The following is a 6,330-nucleotide window of genomic DNA, read 5'->3' on the forward strand; positions in this document are numbered from 1 at the left end:
TTCCTATCAAACTCATGAACAAAAGGGGTAAGCACAAGTCAGGCTGACGTACTTTAGGGCCAGAAAAGACTGCAAATAGCAGCCACCTTAATCCTCTCATGATGGGTGTGTATGTATAGTACAGTATTAAAAAGAAATATGTCCAGACAAGTAGTACTTCCAAAAGCAGCAGATGCTTACAAGAAATACAAAAAGCAGGGAAATATAAAATCATCTGTCTCATAATCAGTGGTTTAAGAATCTTTTGAGCTGGAGGTTGGATGTGGACCAGTATGCTGCAATAAACTGGTGGAGGTGTCTCTTCAAGAACTGCCTAATTTTTTATTTTTTAGCTCCTTGAATTTACTCTCAGAATCTGGATTAATCCCCTTTTTCTTTTAATATATTTAATGCCATCATAAGAACTCTGTGTGAGGGTAAATCTACTCCCTTCTCATAAGCTGTCTCAATATTTTCCTCACAGCTACAAGGAAATGTCTTATTTCAAGGCTGGATTTTTCCAACTCTAACTTCCTAGTGCTAGATCTTATCATGCTTTCGTCAGTACTTGAAACAGAGGATGGAAAACAGATTTTTCTCCTTTCCTTTCTGTGTTGTACTGTATCCATTATAAGTAACAGCCATACAGATTTTTAAAATCCTGATCCACTGGACCATTTAATCGCATGATTTACTCAAGTACGTAAGTAATCCCATTGACTTCCATGGGACTGCTCTCAGGTTAAAAGTTAAATGCATGGTTAAGCGCTTTGCTTGAATAGTATTGAAGTTCTTTCTAATTTCTCATTTATTTTCTTTCCTTGCTCATGATACTTGATCTGTACAGTGTTGGAAGCACAGTGTTTGAAGTAAATTATTCAGTATGGGATCACACAGGTTACAACACAGCAATTTCCATTGCAGCTTTTGTCTAGCACTAAAGGAATTCTGACTGATGGATACCAAGGGCTTTTTTTGATGTTATTTTCTCTGAGGAACTAATGCGCTTCATTCCTGCCAATTCCCTCTGCTGCCTAGTTTATTTGTTCAGCAATGCCCCAAACAAGAAAGGTTTCCTTCAAACAATAAGCTGCTTTGCACTCTGTGTGTGTGTGGTTTACTGAATCCAGACCTAGTGAAAATGTACTGGTCTTCAGCTGGTATGAATCAGAGCTGTCTGCAGAGACAAGGGAGCTTCGCTTATTTACATGAGCTAACGATCTGACCTGTTGTCTACTGTCTTAATATATAAATGTGTCTGTGTGTGCAGCTAAATGTGTAAGACCCAGGCAGAGGAACAGGCCTTCAACCATCTGCTCTGGGGATATGAGATACAATATTGGAGGCACAAGGGCAAAGGGTAAATGAAAATTCATTTCTTCCTGAGGTCAGGTATGGAAATGCATTATGTGGTATTGTTCCCCAGCATCAATAGCAAAATACTTCTGAATAATATTTGCAACATAAATTGCAATGTACCATGGACCTTTGAAAGTTTTCTAGCACCTAAGGTGTTTCAAAGGCATCTGCACTATTTATGAATTTTTAGTAATGGTCACTGACCATTCATGTGTCCTACATATACGTGACCAGGGGCTCTGGCTGCTTTTGCAAACAATGTGAAGCAGCTATTTCAGATCAGTCAGGCTTGGAAGTTAAGTGTTACCCAGCTCATGGTTTAAATTACTTTCTGAAGATTTCTATATCTGATCTGTTGATCAGACGCAGAGACAAACCCCTTCTACAAGGTGCTGAGAATATACAGTGAGATTGCTCCTTAAAATACAGTACTGTCCCAATATTCCAGATTTGCATACCCCAAATATTCTTCCAGCAGGTGAAATTTCATGGATTTCTTCATTTGGACAGAGCTTTTCGTCCATTGTGCTAAATATTCACTATGAGCCTATCTTCTAGGATTTTTCAAAACATACTTTGTCTGCAGGAACAAAATAAAAACATCAGCATAAGGAATCCCTACAAACTACTGTCCACAAAGTAGGATGTGTGATACTGTGCTGGACACTATAATGTAACTGACCCAAAACCTAAGTGAAAATCTAGCATGATTTTGAAGTGTTAAGAGCCTAATGCTAACTATATTATTGTGCTCTGTAGGAGTTTGCCTTCATCTTTTATGAGTTTAACACTTTGATTCAAGTTTACAAAAAGGATGATGACTTAAACGTGGTAGCTGCCAACTCAGCTGACTGCAGGTTGTGGTAGAAAATGGTGGACTTAAAATTTGGATTGTAAAAAATGTGGATTTTTTACAACTTGAAATAATTTCTATGTTTGTTGTGCTTTAAGTATGAAGGATCAGACCCTGCCAGCTTCCATGCATGATAGATGTTGCACAAATCCATATCCAGCAGGATATCCAAGTATCCCATTTTGGCCTGTACCATACATGCCACAGAATCACAGAAATCACAGAAGGTGATTTGGGTGGGAAGGGACCTTCAAAGATCATCTAGTCGAACCTCCCTGTCACAGGTAGGGACACCTTCCTGTAGATCAGGTTGCTTCCTGCTAGCTGAGGTGCATACACTCACTGTGCACACTCAAATCTGGACTGGTGAATTCCACAATTCCTTTCTGTATGTTTAGCATTTCACAGTACCTGCAAATGTATTAAAGTGTGGGAAAATCCCCCCATCTTCCCCAGAATGGCTTCATACCAGAGCAGAAGGAAATATGAAGAACAAGAAAGGATTTCAAGAGTTATATAGTTGTCCTGTTCTGCCACATGTGCATCTTCATGGGCTTCCTACATTCTTTTTGCTGCAATAACTATTTGGCTGTTGCTAGAGGATATGGATTCATATACTTCCAGTTGGAAACACTCTTCTCATCAGTGTCTCCCTTGGTATTTTGTACTTTGTAGTCTTTCTTATTTCACCTTCCTTTTCCTTTCTGCTTTTTTTCTCATTTGCTCTGAACTCAATTTTTCTTTTTTTTATTCTCCTCCCCTTTTTCAGGTCTCTGTAACTGATGTTTTTTCACAGTGCTTTAAAAAGCTTTGAGTACTGAGGCAGATACATGGGGCAGGGTACCAGTTATATAAAAGGACAGCTGTAAAAACATGTGCAACTGCAATTAAGCAACAACTCTTAGAAGCATGAAGTCATTAATCGTAATTGCAATAAGGGTTTTCTTAGAAATTGTCCTTAATATTTTAAATGGAGAAAATGTCAGCTTCAGGCAGCATTCCAGTTTTGCTTCCTCCACTTCATGCTACTGCAACCAAGGGGACAGTGTGTGTCCAACTATCAACTACGTTGAGGAAGCTTTATATTCAGACATCCTTCTTTGGGCTTGCTGTCCCATAGGCACTGGAGCACGTTCCACCTTAAATGCAGCAGAAACAAGAGGCCAAGCTACCAGGCAGATATTATTCCCCAAGAAAGCAATTTCCAGTTTCTTCATTGAATACTATCCTGAGGCCCTATCCTGAGTGCCTTCAATTCCTTTTCAGCAGGTTAGGGCAGCTACCATCTTCAGGAGTTGTTCAGCACCTCACAAACTGGTAACTCAGTCCTCTCAATTTCATTGAACTCTGGAGTTGTTTTCAATAATCAGTCACTCTTTTAACTAGGTGATACAGAGCTGAATGACAAAGATGTGCTTAAGCAAACCAGATGAATACACAGAAGGAACCCTGTTCCTTTCAGTTGCAGGCTGAAAGCTGATATATTACATGTCTGCATGCAATAAAACTTTTTTGTTTTAATGTTCCTAGGGAAGCTTGAAACTAAACCCTTGCAAAACATCTGGTTCAAAACTTCAGCATTTTAATATTAAATGCTTCCTGAAATCTGTTTGTGTAACTGTACCATGCAGGTTTGCTTCATAGCTTTCTAATAAATTGTTTCTAACTCATATTGTTATCCTTGCACTGACTTTGGTATCTCCTGCTGATAATATAATGTCAGTAATAGTGCTTCTCCAAGTTCAATAGGTAGCTGATATCCTAAGCACATGTTCTGAAGACAACTGCATAATTTTAGGTTTCAGCTTTGTATTGCCTTTCACTCAACTCTAAGGTTTCAATTTTTTGTTCCTTGAAATGAATTAAATTTTTGTTACAGTTTTGTCTTCCCAAATATAGTCTTCAGTATCACCACAGGTCCCTTTTGCAATGCCTCTGGATAAGGTGGGAAAAAACTTTATATGGCCCTGTGAACAACAGCTGTCATGTTACTGCTGGGGCTGGTATTTAGAACTTTGTGTCAAAGCCCTGAAGAGCTTGGAAAACAAAAAATTTCAGCAGTGAAATGAAGATTTTTTCCACACTGCAGAGTCATCCTTATCATCCATGGATAGACAAGCAAAAGGAAATCAGAAAATGCATTTTAAAGCTAGCTAAGCCTTGTGAAGTTGCTCTTGCTGACCCCAAAAGCTGTAGCTTAATAGTTCCAACTAAAGCCACATTAACACTCAGTGTAATGCTCCAACTTTTGCAGGCTGATTTCTGCCTTCTGCTGGCTTCATGCTTGTGCTGAGCACAGCACAGAGTCCTGACCTGGCATTGCCTGACCCTCCTCCAGACAGGGTAATTGTGTCAGCCTGACTCTGAGCTTCAGGGCTCGTGAACTTTGGGATCCTGTCATGCTAACACAGCTGTGCTACTTAGGGGGCCTGAGCTGGTATTTTTGCAAGATGTGTAGCTTAGACTAACTGTAGATATTCAGCTTAATGCAGCCTCAGCTCCTCTGTCTGAGGCCTTCCAGCATGACTGAGAGCACCCCAGGAACATGCCTCTCTCTCTGGGCTAAAGAAGGAGCCTTGATTCCTAACTCCAAGTAATCAGGTAGAGCTCAAAGACTGAACACTAATTCAAGGGAGCTCCAAGAGCCTTTTAAATACAGGAGAAAGCAGAAGCTGCTCAGGGGCTGCTGAAGCACTGGAAAGGATTAAAACAAAACAAAACAAACGTTTACAGCACAAAAGTACAATTCCATACCCTTAAAACCCATACTAACTTTTAGCAAAGCTTCGTGCATGCTTTAGATTAGCCATGTAATTACACCATAACCACACCCCCCCCGGATTTAATTTCAATTGAAAGCAGTAGAACTAATAGTGTGCTTACAAATAAAGCTAATTAAGATTTTGTAGAACTAGGGACTATTTCATACAAATACCAAGAGGTTTAATGTCAGTGTATAGCACTTTCCATGACTCATAGAGTCTATAAATATGTACAGGTATTTTCAGCCTGATCATTACATGCCTGGCCTAGCTCAGAAAGAAATGTGTAGGAAATGTGTAGCATAGTAGGAAACAACTCTTATAAACAGAAAATAATAGTGTAAATATCTAACTGGAACAAAATCCTATAGCTGATGTACAACACAGGAAATTCCATTTCAACATATTTCTTGATGCTTAATCCTGCCAGGTGGAATGGATCAACAAAAAGGGAGAAGTCACAGTACATGGTGAAAAAATGTTACACATTTGTGGAGGTCGTCCAACGGGACCTAAGAAAAATCCACAAAGCAGCTACAACTCTCATTGCTCAAGTTCAGCTAGGTTCAAGCTCAATGTCTATATATCTTCTTACAATTATTTACTTTTCAATTTATTAGTATCTTGCAAAAACATCTATTTTAACTGAAATTCCCTTTCAAGCTATTTTCCTATTTTTTTTTCAATATATATATATTATTTCAATTAAAATAGAGTAGCAGTGAAATAACAGGGGTAGGAAATTGGGGCAGGGAAAAAGGCACTTTTTCCAATTAGATCCCATTCTTCAGACTGTCTCTAGTATGATCCAATATTAGAAGAGTACCTTATTAATTTCAACAGCATCAATAAGCACTGAATCATCTGCTTGTATAAGAGTGGGAAAAAGTTAAAATGTCAGCACAATGTCATGACATGCTATACTATAGCTGATCAAAGCATTCAAATTCAGAGGAAAATAAAATATTAAGAGGAAACTGTTGAACATGGCAGCTGAGATGAAAAACGGAGATCTCCATAATAGGTCACTGCAAATCAGATTTGGAAAGCTAAAAAAGAAGAGAGTGGATATTTCACATTAAACCTGAAGGTATTATTGATGAGATTTTTTAAAAATTAAATTCAAAACAGAAATGAGAGAGGAAAAGCTTTTCAGAGTAAGCACAATTAACAGCTGCCTTTCAGGAACAGGGTGTTGTGTTCTTAAGTGCACTTCTAAGGTTAAGTTTAAGCCCAAGATTAAATTTAACAGACATACTAGCTCTATCAGTTTTGCCCTTGGGTTCCTCACACCTCCTCTTTTAGCCATCAGATATATATGAAATAACAGGAGAGCAAAGAGCTAGGATTTTGTGGTTTTGTAAAAAGAAATAGATA

The sequence above is a fragment of the Corvus kubaryi genome, unplaced genomic scaffold (genome assembly GCF_017639235.1).
Source record: "Corvus kubaryi isolate FWS band 111438036 unplaced genomic scaffold, C.kubaryi_AGA036_p1.0 132, whole genome shotgun sequence".
NCBI lineage: Eukaryota > Metazoa > Chordata > Aves > Passeriformes > Corvidae > Corvus > Corvus kubaryi.